This window comes from Solanum lycopersicum, chromosome 6, assembly GCF_036512215.1.
Source record: "Solanum lycopersicum chromosome 6, SLM_r2.1".
Classification (NCBI taxonomy): Eukaryota; Viridiplantae; Streptophyta; class Magnoliopsida; order Solanales; family Solanaceae; genus Solanum; species Solanum lycopersicum.
The window spans coordinates 21,537,517-21,562,658 of NC_090805.1; the positions used below are offsets into that span (position 1 = coordinate 21,537,517).

Consider the following 25,142-nt stretch of genomic DNA (forward strand, 5'->3'; position numbering starts at 1 on the left):
TTTAGTATCTGTTGGCACCGCATGCGAAGTAGTGTACATCAAGTTGATGAATCTAGGATTCCTTCAAATCACCTCCTTTACTTCTTCCAAATTTCTTGCGTGAATATCCTTCCGTGTTATTTTTTCTTAGACTTTATCGCCTCTAATATCCTAGTTTATTTAATAGTAAGCAAATAAGAAATTTCTTTATAGAAATATTAAATCTTATAACACTTATGACTAACCTTCAGTACTACAATCAATGCCAATTTTCTCGTCCATAAAACAGTCATCCCCGTAAATTTCATCTTGATCCACAAGATCATCAGCTACTGTGTGGTTATCTGTTTTCGTTTCATCACCTATGTGTATATCTTGTTTTATTGGAAACTTATCAAGACTAGTTGTTGGTACTCGTCTTTAACTGCTTGAACTTTGGTAGAACAGTAATATCGTGTTCTTTCAGTGCCCATTGTTCTTCTACAAACTGATAATGACTAATGGCCTGTATGACCGACTTCCTCTTCACTTGTTTGAATTTAATAGATCATGAATACAATGTTTTACATCTACATTACCAAGTGTTTCCCCAGTCACATACATTGAATCAGTAACACCTTTCCTGGAAGGTGTTTGGAACCTAAAGTTGTGCATAGGTAGTTTAATTCTTTCTCTTGAATGGACTCTCCAAATTTAAATAACCTATTTTTAGTTTGTCCTTTCTGAAAAATCATATGTGAGGTACCAAGCTCTTCCCTTGAAAATGAATGAATTATTGATTTGTACTCAACCAATTAACTCTTTCCTTGTTGTGGAATAAATCCTCAGAATTCTTTCTTTCATGAGCTATTGGTGCATTCTCTTTGTTACCTTAATCATTGCATTTGTTAGAAGTTGTTATCGCTTAGTCTTCAATTTGTTATCCAATTCAGTACTTGATGGTTATTGTATATTAAAGTTCAGATTCTTCAATGGTCTTTGAGCTTTGTCCAGATTCAAACCCTTTTTCTTTATTTTTGTTTATTGACTCATTATTCCTGCTTTATTTTAATATCTTTATTTTGCTTTCTCTATAGTAAGTTAACCTACAAAACGATAATCAGGGTACTGTTAACTAGAATAAGCAAACTTGCAAAGAAGAGGTTCTAGCCTCATAATTATATACGTTCTAGGATTATTAAATAGAAAAAGCTAATGAAATCTAACATCAAAAGATTTAAATGTGTTATATTCACTGTGTTAATGAAAACGAGTAGTGAACCAATCATTATCTTCAAGAAAGATAAGGGAGTATTGCATACAGAGGACTGATTTCACCATGCTGCCTTCACTATGCTTCCTGTAATGACCACTGCGTAACAGTAATAGGAAAATATAAGTATTTAGATGACAACAATAGTTCACATTTACTGATCAGAAAGCAATTTGATAAATGTAACATGAATACTCCAAATATTATTAACCTTAGTTATACAAGTTGTAGAAAACAAACAGTCAAATAAAATAATAGTAAGTTAGAATTACATGTTTATCAACAAAACGATAGTTACATAAATTAAAGAAGCCAACATAAATTATCGACCAAACAAAAATCAGGAGCATAAACGAAGCCAACAAAATACATAGACATCTTAAGGTGTTTGTACAATAACTAAAAAATAACAAAAAGAGTGAGTTTGCACTATATGGTCATCACATAAATAATTAAACTCATGGTGTGTCATCTTCAAAATCGTCTTTATATTCATCTTCTGAATCATCTTTAGAATCATCTTCAGAATCATTTACACACCCGTCTTTGAACTCTTCTTCAAACTTATGTACAAACTCTTCTTCAGACTCATCTTCAAACTCCTTGTCATACTCAACCTCATGTTGTTTAGTATCAAATTCCTTTGAAGGCACATCAATAATAGTTTCTGGTACAGAACTTCACCAACATCTTCTGGTATGGATGGTCCTGTCAAGTGTTCAGACAACTCATTTTCATAATTTTGTGGGAGATTAGATTTAAATTCATCAGTCATATTAAACAAGTCTCTCGTAACAGTCGTCACAACATAATGTGTATCTTGATCATATGGATCTTTATCATAGAAGCATTGATGTACTTGAGACGCAACCACAAGAGGCTCTTCTTTAGAGCATCTCTTGTTAAAATAGACATAAGTAAGGCCATAATTATCTTTTTCAACCTTATACCAATCGCAGTTAAACAGAACAATCTTAAAATAATAATAATAGTGTAACTCAACTATATCAACTATTCTACCATAATAAGTCAAATTTGCAGCAATCGGGTTCTAATAGCCTGCAAAGCTCGTAGTTGAGGTAACAAGTTTAACACCACTATTTTGTGTTTTACACCTTCCATCATGCTGTCTAATATGGAATATATACAAATTAATGAGATAACCAACATATCTTTCAACAAATAAATTTAGTCCCCTAGAAAATTGTTTTATCAAATCAGGCACATCCTCTTAAAAAGCACGAGTTTCAAACCATTGAGGGACGTTTTGACAATGATCCCTATTTTTCTTTATTTAGATTTTTGCAGATGATCATTAACCTCTACTTATGCTCTCTACACAACAAGTACTTTTTTATTTAAATGATAAATAAAACATGTTAACACTTCATTATACTAAAGAAAATACTATATTAAAATAAAGTACCTAATATATTCTTGAAATTCATCAAAGTTTCCCAATAATTATGCATGGGACTGACTTAGTGACTGGTTATCTAAAAAATGGATCAATTTCTATGATCCTATTGGACATCATTTTTTTGGAAACAAACTCATAGCTTTTTGCATCACTTGCATCACATTATTCGTTATTTCGAGCTCTTCTATTAAATCTTGTTTGTACATCCTTATTCAGATATCTAGAAAATAAATTCATATAGTCTATTTTCTCACGTTCCTCTGCTATGCAACCTTCTAGATAACGTCTGTTGCAGATATATTATTTAAATGTACCAATTTCTTTCAGTGTAATACATCCATGGGTTTTGAAACCGCCTAATCTCAATTCATTCGCTAAATGAATACATAAATGAATCATTATATCAAAAAATGATAGAGGAAAAATTTGCTCCAACTGGTTAATTGTTTCTCCGATATCTATTTCTAAGGAATAAAATTCCTCCGATGTGATAACTTTTTGACACAAATGCTTGAAAAAGGAACATGACGAATCAAAACAATAGAAACATGATCTGGAAGGATGCTTTTAATGAGTGCTGGAAGCAAGTTATGTAGCATTAAACGAGAATCGTGAGTCTTATAACCAGACAATTTCCTTTCATCCAGTTGCACACACCTACATATATGTGAGGCACTGCCATCATGTAGATTGACTGTCTTTAAAACTCCTCAAATAAATGATTTCTCTCCATATTTCATAGTGAAGCAAGCTTTTGCAAACTTTGTTGTCTTATTATCTCCAGTATCTTTTGGATGAATATTCTCTCTAATTCCCATCTCTTTCAAATTATATTAGCTTTTGCATGATCCTTTGTTTTAACAGGAATATCCAAAAGAGTTCCAAGAATGGCTATCAACTATATTATTTTCTATGTGCATTACATCAAGGTTTTGGCGTAACAAGTTGTGCTGCCAATAAGGTAATTCAAAAAAATTGACCTTTTTCCATGACCATCATTTTTCTTTCTCTTCTTTACAAACATATTTTCAAATTCTTGTAAACAAGTAAGAACATCAGTTCCCTTTAATAATGGTGGAGGAGGCTTGGATTCACTTTTCTCATTGGGAGATCCTTATTTAGATCTCCATGGATGATCTCGGTAGAAAAACACGATCCATATAAAACATTTTCCAAATATAAGAGCGATAATCAGTGTTATAGTTACTAAAAGGGCAAGCAAACTTTCCTTTTGTACTCCATCCAAACAACATAGCATATGCAGGAAAGTCATTGATTGTCCACATAAGAGCTTCTTGAATTTGAAATGTTTGACTTCTTGAAGCATCATATGTTTCCACTCTCGAATCCCACAACAATTTTAACTCATCTATCAATGGCTGCAAGTAATATTAATGTCATTTTGAAGATGATTGTGATCAAGTATAAGAAAATAAAGTATAGATTATTCAGATAATCATGCACATCCAAGGCGGAAGATTTTACATTATCAACATAATATGCCATGTGCTATGTGATATACACATGGTTAGAAATGGATTGAACGCATAACTCGCTAATCCAAGTCTCACATTTAGAGAATCTAGAGCATAATCTCGACGCAACCTATCAAATTCATTCCATACTTGACCATCAGCGGGATGCCTTAACTTTCCATCATTTTAACGCTCCTTGTCATGCCACCTCAAAGAATCTTCCGTCTTTGAGCACATAAATAACCTTTTGAGTATAGGAGTTAATGGAAAATGACTCAAAGTCATTGCTGAAACTCGGTCTGATTTTTAGAATACTCAACCTCACCATCGACTTCAAAATTTTTATTATATCGTGAAGCTCCGCAAGTATGACAAAATTGATCATCCTTATGATCATTACTAAACAACATGCAATCATTTGTACATGTATTAATTTTCTCATAATCAAGGCCGATATTCTTAACCATAGACTTGGTTTTATGGTAAGACGTATGAATATTCAGCTCAAGCATCGCCTCTTTTAATAGATCTAAAATAGAAGTGAATGATTCATTTCTCCATCTGTGTAGACACTTAAACAAATATAAAGGAAGTGTGAATGATAATTTAGAGAATCCTGTAAAACCTGAATATAATTCTTGGCTTGACTGTTCAACTAAGGTATAGTATTCTTTGGCATCTTTATTTGGACCATCATAAGCTCCTTTAGCCTGTGCAACATCTCTAAATTAATCATTCAACATCCTATCAATATCATCACACGAGCAATTCATATCATGTTCAACATTCAACTTGATATCACATTCCCCGTGATTGATTTATCTAGTATAACCTTTAAAAAAATCCATAGAATATTAGATGATCATACACTACATTCCTTCGAGTCCAATGCATTGCACAACATTTTGCACATGGACACTGAATTTCCTCTCTGTGAGGATCTCCATAAAAGTAAGCAAAATCTGTGAATGATTCAACACCATCAATATATGGTTTTCTAGACGTTGCTAAATCCATCCAATCCTTGGATGAGATATTTGAATTCCTATTAGAAGATATCAATATTTGATATTTCAATAAAAATTATTAAATTAATGAGTAAGTTAGAAAAATCAAGTTTTATGAGATGATAATAGTTTATTACCTACTCATGCCACTTGTGCTATACCAAAGTAAACTTTGAATTCTCCACAAATGTTTTTAATGTTAATTATACTTCCATGGAAAAAATAAGCAAAATTAATTTGATAGTAATAATTAATAGAGAAAATGAATTATTAGGATAGAAAAAATTTAATGAAATAATCAAGAATAAGGAAACATTTACAAGAATGTTTAAACATTCAAGCAAACATTACAATGATTCTATATAGATAGTTGATCATGTCAATAATCTTAATGTTTCGTAGTGTTTATTTATTCTAAGTTATCACTTATCTGAAGTAAGATAAACTACAATCATGGATCATAAAGGGAAAAATATTACTTATAGAACTTCAAGTGTTATGTAGGCTTCCAAGTCATAAAAATGAAGAAAACAATTAAAACTATCTGAAGCAAGCAAGTTGAACTAGAATTTAAGCCTAAAGTTGATTGTATATTACATTAGGAAAAACATACACTAATGAATGTAATATTTGCAATTATACAATGTTGAAGAGTGTTAGGCATCTATTTTTCACTGTAAAGTAGTAGCTGGCATATGGAGTGTGTTAGTTTTCTTATCTACTGCAGTTAACAGCCATGACTCAACCTATAATTTGGACCTTCCAGGACTACCAGATCACTCAGATTCCTTTATAAAATATTTGATAATATGAACCTATGCACCTCTCTTATTCAGATACATACCACTCATATTCAATACTTCGCCATCAGAGTTCTACCTCCCTAATCTTGTGTTTCCAAGCAATAAAACTATGTCGAATAACAAAACACAGTTCTTCCTCCTTAAATCTTTCTTATTCATTTATTTTGTGTTGTGTTTTGCATAGAATTTGTTGTTTTAATTTTTTTAGTCTTGTTAGAAATTTACAAGAAAATAGAACCGACACTGTCATATATAACTTTATATCTATTCTCCAACCTATATTTCGTTAGTAGATTGTTCTAGAGATGAAAAACTTTAACTGGTAAAGGTATTAATCAAGAATATGTTCATCTGGTGAAATAAGCATGTTCCCTATGCAAATGTGCAAACAAAATTTATTCAGAAAAACAAGAAGAGCTAATAGAGAAGACTGTAAATTTTCTAAAAAGCACAGGAATAAGAAAGTACTACTCCAAATATCAGTCGACCTCCAATGCTTGCAAATTACACTACCCATGATTGATGGGCAACTAAAACAGACAAAAGAGATAAATTGTCTGGACTGTATATCGAAAAAATCCTCTAGGAAGAAATATTCAACAACTTAATAAAGTGCATACACAAAGCATATCTATTAAGAATACTTACCCAGTGGCAGCACCATCGATCAGAACTAACAACTCATTTACAATATATAGCTTGATCTATTTGTGGAGGGATTTTCTTGATCTCTGTTCCTAGTTAGAGTTCAATTATGTACCTCACAGTCAGATAGATACAATTAGTCTCGGCAGAAATCTGCACATAGAAACTTAATGATCTAGTATAAAAGAAATGAACATAATTAATGCATACAAAGTGAAGCGATCCTCAAAAGCAATGAGTCTAACAGATAAACCATGATGCCCAAATCTCCCTTATCGTCCAACCCGCAAAATCAATTACCTATGAAAAAATAGCCAATAAAAATATATATGTAAGACTATAAGAAAGATCAAATATCTGTTGTGGATACCCTATGCAAATACTATTATGAGTTCGGAAAATCAAAAGTGATAACAACGTTAACTGCTTGAGTGTTTATTCCTCTAGTAAGCAAATTTGTGCCATAAAGAAAGAACACCAAATTATGAAATCAAACAATTAACAAAATAGACATTATATCACAGGAACACTTGTTGATCCTGGTTAAAGAACAAAAACCAATGACATTTGTTATGCATCATGAAAGATAAAGTAAAAATATATCATCTAAGAACAATGTAAGAATCACCCATTACTAAATAAACAAAGGGATGACACACCACCAAAGAGAGCTCAGTAATACAAAGAATATCGAATATAGAATACATATTAGTAAAGCCACATATTAAAGCAAATAAAATGCATAAGCTTCAAGTAGCATCTAGTTTATGCCAAGGTACTGTTCGCTTTTGACCTATGCCAAGGTATAGTCAACTTTGAACCTAATTTAAAATTGAATTCCTTACTCCACCTTTTATGATCACTAAACTTCTGCTCCATTTAGATGTGGTATTTGGCAAGACTGGACAAAATCTTGGCTGTTAACATCTTTTGCAGCACTTGTACTTTTGTGATTCAACATTGTTTTCGGCATAACAAAACATACAGGTAGATTCTAACTACTAAGGTCTGCTAAACAATGAAAATCTAGTGAGTTTAATTGGATATTGCGCAGAGCTTGATAACAGACTTCTTTTTTATGAAGGTATGTCAAGAGGATGTTTGGAAAATCATTTATTCAAACGTGAGTCAATACTCTTTACATGTTAGCATTATGAGAATGTCACTGGTAGGAAAAAACAAATCTTTGACGTCAGCTTTACCCAAATTAAACTCTAGAAATCAATAGATCCTAAATCATATGACATCTTTTCCACTACATATACCACAACACAGTTTTAAGTCACCACATAGATCTGCAGATTTGCAGATTGTGCATTTGCAGATTTACAGATGTATAGCATATTACAAATATGCAATTCTATACCAGATTGTTGTAGCTATTTCAAAATTTTAGTCCACCTCACGATAAAAAAACAGGGACAAGATGAGAAATTTCCAAAGACAATCTAATATAGAAATATAAATCAAGATGGTAGTGGCACCAAACAAAGCACAGAAAAAGTGGAAACTCAACTTGAACAACACAAAGATACTCTACTGCAAACAGGTAAGTCTCATAATTATGCTTCTAGTCGAGTTTGTAACACTTATTCTGGAACTCAGGTTTTAACATCTCAGTATACATACCAGTGTACTAATTCACTCAAAACATCTCCCATATAAAAAATTCAATCTTGAATGGGATAATGAGTCGGAGGAAACATGGGTTTTTACAGACTATTGAAAGGGTCATGGGATTTTTGTGAAGATTTTAATGTGATAATGTTTCCTTCCGAGCAGTGAAATTGTAAGAGAAGAACTCCATCTATGGAGGAATAATTTGATTTTATAGAAGGTTTTAAGTCAACTAGATAATTTGGATGTTGTACTGGAGGATAAAATTCTGATAAAAGCGGAATCCCTACTAAAGTCTCTTCTTATAGAACATGGAGAATACATCAAAATTGAGGAAATTTTATGGAGAAAAAGACCCGAAGCCTTAGGGTTAAGGAGAGTATAAGAATACGAACTTCTTTCGTGAAGCGGCAAATCCTCATAAATGAAATAGTAAATATAGACCAACTAGTAATTCAAGATGAACAAGTCACTAGAACAAATTTGATGAACTGGGAAAAATAATTTGTCATTAATAAATTATGTTTCGTCACTAGAAATCTTGTTTGAAGAAAAATAATTTGTCACTCAGTCGTCACTAAATGTGAAAGTATAAAAATATGAATTAGTGGTTCGTCATTAAAAGTAGTATATTAACTACAAAATAAAAAATCGTACAAAAATATTAAAACATTTTTGGCGAAAAAAATATATTTTTGTAGTTAATAATATGCTTTGTCATTAAAGAGGTTATAACTAACGACAAAGTTATAACGCCACTAACTATTTTACTTGAATTCATGACGACATAAATTGTCTCTAAAGTTATATGTATTTCGTAGTTGAACAAAATCTGATTTCGTCACTAATGACTATTTTATATAAAAAAATTATTTTGTTCTTAAAAGTATATATGATAAAATTTATCAATATAAAAATAATTTTATTGATATAAATGTATATTATTATCTCCTATGTCAATTTTTTTCAACCTAACCAGTAGATCGCACATTATGTTGCCTTGGAGAATCAAACTCACAACCTTAAGGTTCGAAGTGAAGAGTGGTTACCATCACGCCAACTCTCTCTTGTTGTTTATGTTTGTTTTATTTTATACTTTATTCACTTGTTTAAAATTTAACCTTTGTAGAAATAATATATTATATGATTATTTATACTCATACACAAGTGCATGAAATTTACAACCCGCAATGCCTTCAAATGTGGATTATATTTTAATTAAACTGTGTATTTTTTTAATATCTTTAAATATATTCAGTACTATTTTTTCATTTTTTTTATATAATTTAATTATCAGAAAAGGGTCTAAAATACCCTTGAAGTATTGGAAATGGTACAAAATTACCCTCCATCCACCTATTTGCTCCAAAATGCCCTTTTCATCCACCTTTTGGCTCCAAAATACCCTTGTCATCCACCTTTGAGTTCAAAATTGACCACTTATTTAATGATTTTAAATCTAAACTATTTAAATATTTTTAAAATACTTGATGTTCAACTATTGGTTATAATTTAATTTATTTGTATTATTTATAAATCAACCACCACCCACCCATTACTAACTAAACTCCACTTAATTAAAAATCCAACTATAACATCAAAATCATCATAAACACTACTAAAACACGATGAAATTATAGATTAATGAAAATGACATCTAAAATTATTCGAGTCCGAATTGAAGCCCCATTTAAATTTATGTTGAGCTACTTATTTAGGAGTACACTTTCAATTTGATTCTCTTTCAAGATTGAATTAGAAATTGATGATTAAAGGTAAAGAAATAATTCATCCCGAATTAATTCATGCACTTTTTAAAAATATAATTTTAAAATATTTATGATTTGTTTTACAACTTTTAATATATTATTTTGAAAAAAAAGTTACCTATGAAGTAACATCACATAATTGAGACGTAAGAATAATTAAGATGAACATAGTCAAACTTTTAAGTTTATCGGTAATTTTTATTTAGACACTTGAATGTATGATAATTTACTTCTATAGATTTTTTTGTCTCAAATTTTTTAGAACACTCAATTGGCAGTAGCTTTTCTGTTGTTGCATTAATAATGTGAGTGATTTATTAATTTGGAGGATTTAATTCGTAATGGATGGGTAGTGGATTGATTTATAAATTATAGTAATAAATTAAATATAACAAATAGTTGAGCGCCATGTATTTAAAAAAAATATTTAAATAGTTTAAAAATAAAACCGTTAAATAAGTGGTCAATTTTGAACCAAAAGGTGGATGACAAGGGTATTTTAGACCCAATAGGTGTGTGGGAAGGGTATTTTGGAGCTAATAGGTGGATGGAGGGTAATTTTATATCATTTCCAATACTTTGAGGGTATTTTAGACCATTATCCGTTTAATTATTTTTAAAAATTATTCATTAAAATAATAAATTTATTCAAAATTAAACTTTTGATTTTGTTAAAAGTATGAATAATTGGTTCAAGTTGAAAATCGATACTAGTAACTATAGTACTTCATCATAATATATTTACAATCCTTGTTAGTTCATTTTTTTTCTGCTTTTATTTTTTAGTTTATTTCAATTTTCACATTGATGAAAAAAAGTTAATAGAAATTCATGGAATGTTTTGCATCCTTGCAAAGTCTAAGTTTGTAAGTCGATGTTATCTCTGTGTAGTTACTTGTACGTACTTATATGGAATTACTATAAAATATGTATATATTTATAGACAAAAGCAAATCAATCGACTTAATCGATGTAGTTTACCAATCACAAATCAATAGACATGCACAAAACTTAGCATAAAGACATAACAATATCTATTTTTTTATCGTGCTTATCAAAGAAAGTGTATGAAATAAAAAACATAAGTGCTAATCTAACATATATAGTAAACTTGTTACAATTGTACCTACTTACAATACCTATAACCCGGATTGTATTTTTCAAATGATGCATTTTATAATTCCATAATTTAAGAAAACTCATGTATTGAACTTTTCCGTTTTTAAAAAATCGACCGAATTCATTGGTTTTAATATTTTCACCTACCAATTGACGAATGGAATTTGTCTACTCTTTATGAAGCAATTGTATTATTCTTTTTGTAAGTCGTCATTTGCTTTTATGACAAATTGTAGAAAAATATTTGTATTCAACTATGAATTTTTTTCGTCGCAAATTGTTTAATTATTCACTTTAAATTTCAAGTTATTGATATTTAACACCTTACATATTTTGTGACAATTTTATATCGTCACTAAATCATAGACTCATTAGAGAAATTTTAATATTTGTCACCAACTTTTTATATTATTAGTGACAAAATAAATGTCATAATTCAGTAGAAATTTTCATAGCTAAAGTTAATAATATTTAACTACAAACTCTAATTTGTCGATATTGTAACAACATATTTTTTTATATGAGATACTTATTTGTCCAAAATTTAATATATTGTAAGAAAAAGAATAATTTGTCATGAATTAGATAGATTATTAGTGACGAAATAATGTGTCACTGATAACTTTAAATTCGTGAAGAACAATACTTAACAAATGAAAAATTAATTTTATGGTGGGAAAATTTAGCGGACATAGCTTTGCTATGAATTTTAATGTTACGTCACTAAAAGTATGTGCCTATATATTTTAACACGAAAAATAAATTTTGTTACTAAAAGCGAATATTAGTGACGAATTTGCTGTCGTAGTTTGTCATGAATTGCGTACACTATTAGTGAAGAAATAATGTGTCACTGATAACTTTAAATTCGTGACTAACACTACTTAATAAATGGCGCCAAATAATTATTTGGTGGGAAACCTTAATGGACAAAACTTTGCTACGAATACTTATGTTTCGTCACTAAAAGTATGTGTCACATATATTTAAGCACGAAATGTTAATTTTATCATTAAAAGTGAATAATTAGTGATGAATTTGATGTTGTAGATAATCATTTCGTAGCTATTTATCATATTTGTAGTAGTGAGTGGAAGACCCGGTTGTAATTAAGTGGGGAATAATTGATTTTTATAGTAAGCTTTACACTAAGACTTGGAGCCGGAGACCATCATGCAATTTTATCATTTTCCCAGCCATCACAGATATTTAAAAAGAATCTCTACAAAGGGTTTTTGATAAGCAAGAGGTGTATACATGTCAAGATGGGAAGTAGTGTCAAGCTGGGGTTATAGAAAATTTATAAAGAAAGAAAATACAGATTGATAAACTACATTATTGCATCCTCTGAAATCTCTTTGTTTCCTTTTGGTTGATAAGAGTGTCCTTTCAGATTAATTTGACTAAAAAGAAATACAAGATTGTTTTAGATTATAAGAATTATTTAAAAAAGTCAACAAAACCTTCTTTTACGGATAATTGAGTTAGCTTGTTCACTTAAATTGCTATAGACAAAATGCATCTGTAAAATAATCTTTATCGAAAGAGTAGAATTACACGCATATCACAAGTCCAAACCAAAACAAGAGTTAGAGAATAGTTTTAAAAATTTCATCTCATAATTACAGTTGATAAATACAAAGAATATGTTCTAATAATATCGCAGGAAATCATCTTAGTTCCATCATAAACTAATATACATGTTCCTACTATTAAGGCAATTCTTTGCACGTTCATGCAAAATAGCAAGGCAGAAATCAAAATCAAAAATGAAAGACTAAAGTTAATAAGATATGGTAAAATGTCTTAACTAGACAAATGATGTTTCGTAACAATCTAACTTACGATGTACAACAACTTCAAGACATTTTACACAAAAACAAATGTGTTAGAGAATATTTCGTCACCACACTATAGACATATTATCGCCTGCATGACATTGCGAAATAATAATTAAAAATGCATCCATTTGCAAAACAATATACATATAATGCCACGTTTGTGTTATGTTAGAATTTATGCAACTATAAACATGTTAATATCGTTTAAGTAAAAGAATAAATAAACATTAGTACCACATCTACAAATGAAATTTCTTATATTTCCCTAACAATTTCACAATCCACAAACTATAACAAGCAAAGTTTATCTGGAAAGGGAAAATGAGTGGGAGGAAACAAGAATTTCAATTGAAAGAACCCTAAAGTAATCATTTACTTCTAAGCAAAAAACAAAATTTCAATAAATTGATTGTTTTTAGTAATAGATAATTAGCAGTGAATTAAAGGAATCTCAATTGTACTAAATAAGTAGTTATGCTTGATGAAATCAATTCTTCAGCTTCAACTTTTAAGTTCTTCGATCCCAGGTCTTTAGCTTCTACTCTTCATCTCTTCAAGTAAATCGGGTTCGGGAGAAGATAATTTCAGCTCTTTTCTTCAGCTCATCAGTTCTTTAGCTTCGTCACTTCAATCTCCAACTTCCTCTCTTTGATTTTTAAGTTTTGTAGAAAATGTTAGAAAGGAAAGAAGAGTAAAGTGTGTGTTCATCAGATAAAAAAGAAGATAAAGAGAAAAGTTTTTATAACAGTTTTATTTATTATTTTTTGTGCACAATAAAAATGGGAGGGAGAGTTAAAAATATTGGAGGAAATATAAATATTAAGTGAAAAATTTTAGGACGCACTTTTAATGTGTTGTTTTTACAATTATAAAAATAGGACACTTTAAAAGTGTGGCAATAAATGTAAATTATTTTGTCAAATTTTTTCATACTATGACAAAACTTGTAAAGTGTAGCCTATACCATTAAAGGGTACACTTTAAAAGTATTGCCAATATTATGGCTTCCAAATGTTAAAAATTAAGGCTACATTTTACAATTGTTCCCAAAAATATTTTAGGCAACACTTTACAAGTGTTGCTAATATTTGATGTGGACGTAGGCATACAATGTCGTAGTCGTGTATATAGAATGCAAACTTCAAGGTCCGACCCCCAAGGACCGCCCTAGGGGTCCACTCAGGGACCCCAACTTTGGCCCAAAAAGTTGCCCTAGGCAGTAACCATTGGCCAGAAAAGAAATAGGTTCGCGTCGTGGACTAGGTCCCACATGGAACAAAATTCCAGGTCTGCATTGCGGACACATTGCGGACTCTTTAATTTCAAAAATTATATTTTGAAATCATGCGGGAGCAACATCGAGAAGCGGGCTTGTTCCCCGATGAAAATTTGAAATTTGGAATTTAGGTTTTACTTCATTAAATGGTCAAGTTAAGTGAGGGGTATTTTGGGTATTTCATGGGAGGTCTATATATTGGTTTTCAATCAGTTTTCCCTCAGATATACTCACTCAAATCAAATCCGTAAATCAAAACACAAAAGCTCTCACCTCTCTCAACTTCTGAATCTATTCAACCTCCATTGGAGAAACTTTAAAGCATGAAGAAGAAAGCCAAATTCCTGTGTTTTTCTATTCAAATTGGATTTTAAAGTCTTCATTAAAATATGCTTTACTTCACTCTTGGGATTCCTTTCCTCAAGTGGTCCTTCCAAAGAGATTTTGAACTTTCCTAATCTAGGGTTTTTCTCTGCATATGTTTCTTCTTTAAAAAATCTAAATAGGAATCAATTTTGATGAATTATGGTCAATTAATGTTGTTTAACCACAAATTCATGGTTAATTCTTGTTATTTACTTAAGATTACCATGGACCTTCCCCAATTTCTTGAAAACTTTGAATTGATAACGTCAATTGTTAAGAGGATGAATATGTTGATTGACTAAATTGATATTTATTATGTAATTGCTTCTTTAATTTACCTTAATGATGCATTGTCTATTCTTCCTTTGATAATTGAAGTATGGAGACAATGAAATGTCAAGATGGAATGAAGGTTGATTCTTCTTGAATTCAATTGTGAAGTATGAGTTATTTAGATTGTGATGCTTCTTTATATAATGTGTGGTTGTTATGTTGATGGAAACTGTTCCTCATACTTAACCCTATACTATTGAATTTTTTATGAAGTAAGAATGTATTCTAACAACCCTAAAAATGGATATGATAAGAAATGCTTAATGTGTCAAGAATGTCTATGATTAGACTAGAGTTCACATGGACTGATGCACGTAGAACCAGACCTCGGAACACTTGCTACAGCCAAGCCAACTAACTTGGGGAGTTAGTTGAGATTGAAATGTTTGGGTCAAACCATATAGGGCTCTCGAATACGAAGATTTACTTCAAGGAGTCTTTACCAGACTTAAAAAGGGAAAATCTTAGGTTTGGAGTGTCTAGGGGTAAAATGGTCTTGTTCTAGGCTAAGGGTAGTATCATAATTACCCTAAATATATAATTAATTATTTAATTAATCAGGTGTAGGGGAAATTTGGGGAGATAGAGCACAAATTGAGCTCTTGTAGTTAAGTCTTGCTTCAATCGGGTTCGAACCTAGGTGGAAGCAATGAATTAATGTGATTTTAATTTAAGATATTGAATTAATAAAATTAATTAATAATTATTATTCATTATCTGATTTAAAATAAAATAAAATTCAGATTTTTAATAATTAAGTAAACCTTACATAACTATATCCTAAACTAGACTCCTAAGCTTAATATAACTCCTAATCTCTCACGTCCATCTCTCAACTCCTCACGCTCAATCTCCCTTGTTATTTCACAGGAAAATTATCTGCCAAAATAAGATACAAAAGAAGAAAAATAAACCAAGTTCTTAACACTTGAAGAACTCACACGAAATCACAAGAAAAGAAACATTAATCGCATACTAGGATAACAGATGTTGTCATTCTAGTGGAGTTGATATTGAGGAGATTCACACGTTTTCTTGGGTGAAGTTTGTGGGAAGCAAGTCAAGAGTTTAACGTCAAAAAGGTGTGGGTTTTCTTCTCTCTTGGTCCCTTACACAAGATACCCCTTATGATTCAGTCAAATCTAATCAGAAAACTAGGATTGTTCCCGTTGCATGTCCCTGCCCCTAGCTCCCGTTGATTCGTAGGTTGGGTATGTTTGCTTGTGGATATTAAGCATGTAATGTGTTTTCATGTTGAATATGTTCATAAATGTTGTTTGGAATCGTATGAATGACAACCTATGTTTTTTCGAAAAGGTGTGTATGTGTGTATAATATAGCCGTAACTCCTTTGGTTTGAGGTTCAAAAATAACATGTTATGGTTGTGTTCTTACGTGCACAAACTTATATAAATCGTGATGTTCACAACTGATATAAATATGCTGATTTGAGTGCAATTCTTTATTGAATGAAATCTTGAAAATGCACCTAAGGAACTCAGTAAAAACTACTTAAAACGTCTAAACATTTAATGTTAAAGAAGGGAGAAAATAAGCTGCAATAATTTACAGCAGTTTGTTAATAAGTTTTGGCCAAGCTAAGGATAATTTCATGCTATGAAAAAATGAACTAATATATGTGAGATCGCAGGGGATTAAACCTGTGACCTCACCATGTTGAAAATCTATGAAATAAGGTGAGAAAAAGGGAAAGTGGCATGTGGGACTCGAACCTATGACCTTGGCTGGAAAATGAAAAATGAAAAGAAAAAAAATGAGAAGAGTGGGATTCGAACCCACAACCTCCTAGACGGTAAAAGAGGAAGGAAAAATGAAAAAGAAAAGAAAAGAGAGGAGTGGGATTCTAACCCACAACCTCTCACGCAGTAAAGGAGAAATGAAACATGAAAAGAAATGAAATGTGAGGCGTTGGATTAGAACCCACAACCTCTTAGGCAGATTTTAAGGAGAATTAAAACTGAAAATAAAAGAAATGTGAGGCATGTGAATTGAACCCATGACCTCTAGGCAGTAAAGGAGAATTTAATTAAAAATAATGTGAGGTTGTGGGGTTTAATCCCACAACCTCATTGTCAATTTGATATAATCAAGGAGAAACAAATAAAGAAATAAAAGGGGCTGTAGGGATACGAATCCAAAACACCTCGTCCAATGGGAGAGAGTATTAAGAATAATAAATTAAAAGAAAATGAAGTTCAGGGGATTTGATCCCACATCCTCTCAATTCCATTGAGCGAAAAATGAAGAGAAAAACAAAGGGAAAAATAAAATGAAGGTGTTTGGGCTCGATCTAGGGTCTCAATGTCATGGTGACTATAAATAAAATCAATGAAAAATGTAAGTGTTGTCCAAGGGATTTGAACTTGGGTTCTGTTGCCTAAATTTCCGTATTGATACATAAATCATACGTGAATTACATGTTAAAAAATAATGTGGCTTACTTAGATCAAAATTGAGATCTTGGAATACATACAGGATTCATAAGTCTTGTACCATATAAACTTAGGAAGATATGAGTCGACTAACAAATTAATAATCAATCCTTATGGTTTGTATGTATAGACCCATAAGTATATCATACTTTTAAAATTAAGTGAATGTAAGATGTATGGAATGTAATGAAGTAACCCTAGAAGGGTTAAGTGTGAGTGTATAACACACTAAATGACCAACACCATTGGCATACGATGAAATGTTTATTACCTAATGAAATGATGAAACCCTAGGAGGGTTAAGTAAGAGTAACACACAAATGTCCAGGTGCATTGGCATATGATGAAATGAACATTTACGTAAAAATGGGTTAGTAATTATGAAGAGCATTTTTGCTAATGTAAATGATTGTGGTGACAAAATGGTATGAGGGTAATGTAAAAGATGAGAGCAATCTCAAATGAGCCTTAGTAAACGTTACCAAGACGTTCACACGTATGAGAGTGTAAGTTAATGAAGAGACCTGTCGATATGAACACTCTAATGAAAGTATCTATATTAAAAAACTTAATACTAATGAAGAGATTAGAAATCATGTAATGATCTATGATTTCCTCATGCTAGATGCCAGCTTCCATGATGTATGAGTTGAATGAAATGGAACTTTATATTCAGCACCGATAGTCTAGCTTTCAGCGGTGATGCCTTCATTCGGGAAGGGCGGAGGTTCACATAACTCTCATTAGATGAGACTGTCCAGCATGCCGAGTATGGTTCTACTTATATCTCCTAGTCTTCGAACCTAGACTGCCAATATAGGAATCTAGCAGGGTTCAATTACCGTATACTCTAGCATGTTTTGGGTCACTTGGTCGGTGATTCCACCTCTTTTCTGTGTGGGGTTTCATGACACTAGATTTCATGATGCTCACATCATCTATATCAATTAAAGTTAAAAGTTACCAATGAATGAATGAATAAGGCCATCCTTAATTGATGCACATAATGAAATGAATGATACCAAAGGTGTTACGATAGGATAATCAAAAGGTGAATTATATTCAAGTAATGACATTAGGTCATTCTTGGTTAATGTACAACAAACCCGAAGAAAGTCTTACACTATATCGTAGGTATTGTTGGTGCTTACACTAGCCCATGAATGAAAGGAAATGAAGTACGTATGAATGAGTGAAGCAGACTCTGTGTTTTCTAAAGTAGACTCCCTAGTTGAGGTCCCATATGTTGAAACCCTCATTTTTCGGGAAGTCCTAATATCAAGTTCATGATTCCAATGTATCATGGCATACGAATGAATGATATGAACAACGTCATGTGTTATATGAATTATGATATGTTCTATGTGAAATATGTTATGTGCTGTTTGCAAAATAATAAATTTGATAATGCATGTTACACTCACCGCATGACATTCCAAATCCATATTTTGCAAGTCCTTTGACTTGACTTTCCATAAATCATGTTGTTAGGAAATATCTATACCTTCTTATGCATGTCCTTGGTGTGTGCTTGCATATACCCATACTTAGTATAAGTGTGGACTAATTCCATACAAATATCTACTTTTAGGTGCAGCAAAAAGAGGAAGATAGATCTTACACTACGACGTTGCAGCTATCCAGACGTGGGGTTTTCATCTGGACATGGTAGGCCCTTATAATTTCGAGGTTATCTACTGTTATTATGTAGCTTAGATGTAGGCTTTAGCTAATGGATAATTTCCCATTTCATTTCATACTTTGTATTGGTACCATTGTTTCAAGTATACATTCAATGCAACAACGAAATATTTATTCATTTGATGATCTTAATGTTACATGGTTGATGGTAAATAATTATACATGTAATAGAATGTTTATTAAGCATGTTATGAAACAAAAAGTTTGAAATTTTCCGCTAAAATTAATCTAGACGAAGTAAGAATGATAAATGTAGGATTGTCTGCGGCCTCTGGAAGATGAACGACGCTGGTCTCGTCTCGGGTCTAGACTCCGGCCGTGAAAATGTTGGTATCAGAGCAACTAGGTTAAATTCCAAGGATAATAAGTTCACATCAACAACATTGAGTAGTTTCTATGTCATGGTAGTGAAGTGCACCACTATCCTGTATTAGAGACTGCATGATGCGTACGAAAAATTTCCCTTTGTCTAATCTTGTCGTGGTTTCTCTAATTTCATACTTCTTAGTGTTAAAAGAGTATCTAAAATCAACTCTTGAAGTTTACAAAAGATGAATATAAGGAGAAAAGCAGACGAAGAGATTGGAGGAGTAGCTGCTGGGGTAATTCAAGTTCTTTCCCAGGCTCCAGCTGTTGGAATAGAGATGCCTGTTTCAGCTGGGTTGACAGATATAGATAACCCAAGCTAACACTTTAGAATCTTAGGTTATTGGGTTCGATTGATGTGGAAAAGTCTGAGTTGGCATCCTACCAGCTAAGGGATGTAGCTCTATCCTAGTATAAAGTATGGTAGGATAGCAGAGCCTTAGAAGGAGGTCCTATTACTTAAGATCTTTTCAAGATGGATTTTACAGAGCGGTTATTTCCCAAATAAATGAAGGAGTCGAGGGTTGAGGAATTCATCAACCTTAAGCAGGCTCGATGTCAGTCAGCGATTACTCCATGAATTTTTTAAAACTTAACAACTCAAGAGAGACCACATTACAGGAAGTGTGGCAAACTACATTGAGGAGAGTGTATGATGGGCACTAACGCTTGTTGTAGTTGTGGAGAACTTGGTCACACGGTGAAGGATTGTCTGATTAGGAGAATTCAAGAACAAGGGAATGAGAGAGTTTAGTCTAATGCTCCATGTGAAGAGGCTCCAAGGACGCAACGATTCTTCGCACTCAATTCTGGGGGTGCACGGGAACATATCTCTGGTGAAGTCTCGGGTGAGTATCCCAAATTAGTCCTTCAAGTATTTGACTCTGTATGGTGTGTATGCATTAGTATGAGGTTAATATGTTTGAGACAGCATGTTGGTTTCTGATTTGTATGATTTATTTTTTACTTATGTTGTATGCTTTGATACTAGTTTAAGAGAGACTTCCTTAGTGTGTTAATATGGAAATACTAGTGGGTTTCAAGGATGTGCACCATCATGTTAATATGTGAATCAGATATTCACCAAAGTAGAGTATTGGATTCTCTATGCAGGTGTACGTTCTATAGATGACATACTTATTGTTAGTAAAGAGTAGTGTCATTCGTGGATGAATGTTCTTAAGGGGCTGGGGTATAATGTTATTGCCTTAAAAATTGATAAGATATGAAATACTTAAAGTGTAAAGAATGCCTATGATTAGACATGGTTTACACGGATTGATGCATGTCGAACCAGACCTCGAAACCCTTGCTACAGCCAAGCCTACTAACTTGGGTAGTTAGTGGATCTTGGAAAGGTTGGGTCCAACCATGTAGGGCTCTCGAATACGAAGATTTACTTGAAGGAGTCGCTACCGAACCTAAACAGGGAAAATGTTAGGTATGGAGGGTCTAGGTGTAAAATTGTCTCTTTTAATGCTAAGAGTAATATCATATTTACCCTAAATATATAATTAATTATTTAATTTAAAAGGTGGAGGGGTAATTTGGGGAGATAGAGCATAAATTGAGCTCTTGAAGTGATGTCTTGCTTCACCCAGATTCGAACCTAGGTGGAAGCAATGATGTAATTTTTATTTAGGCTATTAAATTAATATAATTAATTAATAATTATTATTGATTAAAATAAAATAAAATAAAAATCAGATTTTTAACATTATGTAAACCTTATTTGACTAAGTCCTAAACTAGACTCCTAAGCTTAATATAACTCCAACTCTCTCACATATATCTCTCAACTGTCACGCTCAATCTCCCTTGTTATTTCACACAAAAATTCTCAGAAAAAATAAGATAATAAAGCAAAAAAATAAACCAAGTTCTTCACACTTTAAGAAATCACACGAAATCACAAGAAAACAAGCATTAATCGCACACTAGCTAGTGGAGTTGATATTGAGGAGGTTTAGACGTGTTCTTGGGTGAGGTTTCTGGATAAAGTAAAGAGTTTAACGTCAAAAAGGTATGAGTTTTCTTCTCTCTTGTTTCCTTTCCCAAGAGACCCCTTAAGATTCAGTCAAATCTAATCTGAAAGCTAGGATTGTTCCCGTTGCATGTCCTTGTCACTAGCTCCCGTTGATTCGTACGTTGGGTATGTTTTCTTGTAGATATTAGGCATGTAATGTGTTTTCTTGTTGAATATGTTCATGTATGTTGTTTGGAATTGTATGAATGAAAACCTATGTTTTTCTGAAAAGGTGTGTATGTGTGTACAATGTAGCCGTGACTCCTTTGGTTTGATGTTCAAAAATAACATGTTATGGTTGTGTTCTTACGTGCACAAACTTACATAAATCGTGAAGTTCATAACTTATATAAATATGCTTATTTGACTGTAATTCTTTATCGAATGAAATATTGAAAATGCACCTAATGAACTCACTAAAAAACTACTTAAAACGTCTAAACATTTAATGTGAATGAAGTGAGAAAATAAGTTGCAAAAATTTCCAGCAGCTTGTTAATAAATTTTAGCCAAGCTAAGGATAATTTCATGCTATGAAAAAATGAACTAATATATGTAAGATCACTGGGGATTAAACCCGTGACCTTACCATGTTGAAAATCTATGAAATAAGGTGATAAAAAGGGAATGTGGCATGTGGGACTCCAACCTATGACCTTTGTAGGAAAATGAAAAATGAAAAGAAAATAAATGATAGTATTGGTATTCGAACCCACAACCTATGAGACGATAAAGCAGAAAGGAAAAAATTGAAAAAGAAAATAAATGAGAGGAGTGGGATTCAAACGCACAACCTCTCAGGCAATAAAGGAGAAAGGAAAAATGAAAAAAAAGGAATGTGAGGAGTCAGATTAGAATCCATGACTTCTTAGGGCAGATTTAAAGAGAATTTAAAATGAAAATAAAAGAAATGTGAGACATGGGAATTGAACCAACGACCTCTAGGCAATAAAGGAGAATTACAATAAAAATAAAGTGAGGTATTTGGGGGTTTGATCCCTTGACCTCATTGTCAATGCGATATAGTCAAGGAGATATAAATACAGAAATAAGATAGGTTGTGGGGGTTCGAACCCACAACCTCTCGGCCAACAGGAGAGAGTTTAAAGGAAAAATAAATTAATAGAAAATGAGGTTTTGGTGGTTCGATCCAACATCCTCTCAATCCCATTGAGCAAAAAATGAAGAGAAAAAATAAGAGAAAAATAAAATAAAGGTGTTTGGGCTCGATCTAATGTCCAATGTCATGAGAACTATAAATAAAATCAATTAAAAATGTAAGAGTTTTCCAAGGGATTTAAAGTTGGGCTCCGTTGCCCAAATTTCCGTATTGATACATAAACTATACGTGAATTACATGTTCAAGAATAATGCGACCTACTTTGATCGAAATTGAGATCTTGGTATACATACAAGATACATAAGTTGTGTACCACATAATCTTAGGAATATATGAGTCAACTAACGGATTATGAATCAAGCCTCATGGCCTGTATCTATAGACCCATAAGTCTAGCATACGTTTTAAAAAAAGTGAACCTAAGATGTATTTAATGAAATGAACTAACCCTAGAAGGGTTAAGTGCGAATGTAAAAAAAACTAAATGGCCAAGTGCATTGGCATACGATGAAATGATTATTATGCAATGAGATGATGAAACCCTAGAAGGGTTATGTGAGAGTAGCACACAAATGGCCAAGTGCATTGGATATCATAAAATAAACATTCACGTAAAAAGGGTTGAGTAATTATGAAGAGCAATTGTGCTAATGTAAATGAATATGGTGAAAACATTATATGAGGCCAATGTAAAAAATGAGATAAATCTCAAATGAGCCTAAGTAAATGTTACCAAAACGTACTCACCTATGAGAGTGTAAGTTAATGAAGAGACAAGTCTCTATGAGCACTCTAATCAAAGTATTGAGATTAACACACTTAATACTAATAATTAGATGAGAAATCATCTAATTAGATATGATGTCTCATGCTCGAAGCCAGCTTCTATGATGTATGAGTTTAATATAATGGAAATTTATAATGAGCACCGATAGCCTATCTATGAGTGGTGATGTCTTCCTTCGGGAAGGGCGGAGGTTCACATTACTCTCATTAGATGACACTGTCTGTCATGCCAGGTTTGGGTCTCTTTATATCTCCTAGTCTTCGAACCAATACTGCCAATATAGGGATCTGGTTGGGTTTAATTCCCATGTACGCTAGCATGTTTTGGGTCACTTTGGCCAGTGATTCCACCTCTTTTCCATGTGGGGTTTAATGACACTGGATTTCATGACGCTCACATGATCTATCTCGGTTAAACTTAAAGTTACCAATGAATGAATGAGGCCAGCCTCAAATGATGCGCATAATGAAACAAATTATTACCAAAGGTGTTAGGATAGGATAATCAAGAGGTGTGTTAGATTCAAGTGATAACATTAGGTCATTCTTGGTCATTGGAGAACGAACCCGGTGAAAGTCTTAAACTACATCCTATGTAATTCTTGTGTTTACACTTGGCCATGAATGAAATGAAATGAAGTACGTATGAATGAATGAAGCAGACTTTGTGTTTGCTAAAGTAGACTCCCTATTTTATCTTTCATATATTGAGCTCTCATTTTTTGGAAAGTCTTAATGTTAAGTCTCTGATTCAAATGTCTCATGGCGTACGAATGAATTATATGAAGAACGTTATGTTTTATATGAATTATAATATGTGGTATGTGAAATATGTTATGTGCTATTTGCAAAATGATAAATTTTGATGATGGATGTTACACTCATTGGCATGACTTTTAATATCCAAATTTGGCAAGTCCACTGACTTGACTTTCCATAAATCATGTTGTTAAGAAAGAGCTATTCTTTATCATGCATGTCCTTGGTGTGTTCTTGCATATACCCATACTTAGTACAAGTGTGTACTAATTCCATACAAATATCTACTTTATGGTGCAGGCACAGGTGGACTTGAGATCTTACAGTACGACGTAGTACCTATCCGGACGTAGAGCTTTCATCTTGACTTGGTAGTCCCTCATCTTTCGAGGTTGTCTACTATTATTATCTAGATTATATGTAGGATTTAGCTAGTGGAGCATGTTCCACTAGTCTTTCATTTCAAACCTTGTATAGGTGCCTTTTTGGCAAGTATACATTTAATGCAGCTACAAACTATTTCTTTCATTTGATTATCTCAATGTTAGATGGTTGATGGTGAACAACTATACATGTAATAGAATGTTTAGTAAGCATGTTAGGAAACAAAGACTTTCAAATTTTCCTCTACAATTGAACTATATGAATTAATAATTACGTATGTAGGCTTGTCTACGACCTCTGAGAGGTCAATGACGCCGGTCTCGTCAGGGGTCTAGACTCCGGCCGTGACAAGTATGTTATGGTATAATTATTATATGATTGAAAGTAGTTGATCATGATTATAATAAATTTTTAAGTAAAAGATTTACTCAGTTGTATATGGTTTCTTAAGTAAAAGCGTAATTCTGATTTATGAATTCCTATGAACTATTACAATAAGTTGTTCACATAGGGTTCTAGAAGAGACTAATGTGATCTTGTATAATGAGTATGATGATTACCAAAGGGAATAAACTCTTAGCATCAAAAGTTCATGTAAATGATATGAAGGTGTCATGTTTAGCATGTTCGGATTCCCACGATATG

General features: G+C 32.3%; 2 long non-coding RNA genes across 7 annotated transcripts; one reads left to right on the top strand and one right to left on the bottom strand.

Moving 5' to 3' along the window:
- Positions 1-1,580: 1,580 nt before the first annotated feature.
- LOC104647879 (uncharacterized) lies at positions 1,581-8,814 on the bottom strand. Of its 6 annotated transcripts, XR_002027861.3 has the most exons (5): positions 8,211-8,808; positions 6,792-6,881; positions 6,585-6,696; positions 4,752-4,836; positions 1,581-4,030 (listed from the first exon to the last, which is right to left on the bottom strand). It is a non-coding gene; the product is annotated as an uncharacterized lncRNA (long non-coding RNA). The 6 variants fall into 6 exon arrangements; XR_003247151.2 differs by having other exon boundaries at positions 1,581-1,939; positions 6,585-6,881; positions 8,211-8,812; XR_003247148.2 differs by having other exon boundaries at positions 6,585-6,881; positions 8,211-8,811.
- On the top strand, positions 7,832-24,709 carry LOC109120428 (uncharacterized). The gene is made up of 3 exons (XR_002027864.3): positions 7,832-8,130; positions 18,947-19,023; positions 24,414-24,709. It is a non-coding gene; the product is annotated as an uncharacterized lncRNA (long non-coding RNA).
- The last annotated feature ends 433 nt before the right edge of the window (positions 24,710-25,142 follow it).